Raw genomic sequence first — 2,173 nt, forward strand, 5'->3', positions numbered from 1 at the left:
TGAGTAACTTCATGTGCCAGAAACTATGCTGAATAATATAAATGCATTATTTTACTTATATCATGAATGTTTACTTTCATATTACTCAGCCAGTAATGATGAAACTCAACGTCTTATTCCTGTTACAACCAGGAAAATTAGACATGAAAAATAATCAGTAAATATTTTCATAGAGTTTTATTCACAGAGTTTATGTTTGGTCTTGTATTTCTATTTCTAAGATATCGTATGTCCAAAAATTTTCCCATCAGTATGCCATATTTTAGAGAAAAAACCTTCACCAACTGCCTACATCACTTATTCTGCCTGGGCATCAGAAACAAATATGATTGAGGCAGTCAGTGTTTCTTGAACACTGAGTATTATTTAATACCATCATAGGGTTCTACAGATATAAAAAAGAAGAGAGGTATAAATTTTGATTATATATAGTGAGTGTAGATAAGACTGATATGAACTAACAGAAAAATGATCAAATTTGGATAGTATTTAAATAAGTATTGTTTGATATCGTGAAAAATCTAAGTGTTATAAGGAAACTTCATGGGATAATCAGGAAGAGAAAGAAAATGTACAAATCAAAAAACAATGGGTATAATTGACTTGATTTTTAAAATAACTCATGTTCAATAAAAGACACCCACAACTGGGTTAAAAAAAATTAACTGCAAACTGGGAGAAGAAATTTATAATGCAGTTAAATGTCATTGCATTAATATTAACACAATACAAGAAGTCTAGCAAAACAGTAAACAAAAGAACAAAGTCCTAATTAGAGCAACCACATTGCACAAATCCAGGGAGCAAATTAAAATAATACGTGGTTAATTTTCACCTTAAACCTTGGTGAAGATGCTGGAATATGGTCAGTCACACTCACTCTTCAGATATTAATTGAAGAAGCATCTAAGGCAATCCAGCAAAATTAAAATTTAGAAAGCTCATATTCTTTGACTCATAAATTTATTCATGGTGGATTTGTGCAAACTAAATACTTATATATACCTAAGGATATTTTTCTCAGGATATTTCTGGTAGCATGATTTCCATAGTAAAGCACATACATAATAATCGTATTGGGCATTTGGAGAATGACAGGAATCTAAATATCCATCAGTAGAAGATTTGAATATATCAGTAACTAGATAATAGACTACCATGAAGGTGTGAAAATAGTGAGACATATTGATATTTGAAACCCTAGAGATGATTATATGGTATAGTAAGTGAAAAAAGCAAGAGGCAGAACAATACAAGGCATGATCCTTTTTTTGTAAGCTAAAATTGTTTTATTTCTGAGTGTGTTTGAAAGTCTAATAAGATGCATTCCAAACTGCTAACAGTGATTACTTATGGGAAGTAGAATGAGAAGCCTGGAGAATAGGAGATGGTGATATGACAGGAGATGTTAACTTTTAACTTATAGACTTATGCATAATTTAAAATGTTTAAAGTGATCCTAACATTTTATTTGTAAATATTTTAAACCTAAGAAATGATTAAAGTGTACAATGAACACCTGCGTACCCTTCATCTAAATACGTCAATTGATAGTATTTTGCCACATTTTCATTCTCTCACCCTCTCTTTTCCCCTTGCATCCACTCTCCCTCATCCCCCATCCCCTTTGCTCTCTCATATGCTCCAGCATTTGAAACTAAATTTCAGATGTCATAACACTTTATCCCTATATATTTCAGAGCATGTCTCCTAAGAACAAGGACATTTTCCTAAAAAAACACAATATCATCATCTTGCACGAGATACTTAATATTGATCTAATTATGTCATTTCAATATACAGACCACATTCACAGTTCTATAATTACTCTGAAAATGTCCCTTACAGGTTTTGTTTGTTTGTTTGTCTCTGTTTTTTTCTTTTGTTTTTTAAGATTCAGGATCCTGTCAAGATCTCTGTATTATATTTGCTTAGCACGTCATTTTAGTATCCTTTGTTTACATCAGATCCTTCTCCTGTTTTGGCCACTGATATTTTTGAACAGTTCAGACCAGTTGTTTTGTTGAGTGCCCCACATTGTGGACTTGTCTGTTATTCAATATTGAATACAAATTAAACACTTTGTAAGAATATGATATATGTGATGTTGTGTAGTTGCCATTGCATTATATTTGGAGACATATAAGGGCAATTTATCCTTTTAATGTGATGT

This window comes from Galeopterus variegatus, unplaced genomic scaffold (assembly GCF_000696425.1).
Source record: "Galeopterus variegatus unplaced genomic scaffold, G_variegatus-3.0.2 Scaffold1723, whole genome shotgun sequence".
Classification (NCBI taxonomy): Eukaryota; Metazoa; Chordata; class Mammalia; order Dermoptera; family Cynocephalidae; genus Galeopterus; species Galeopterus variegatus.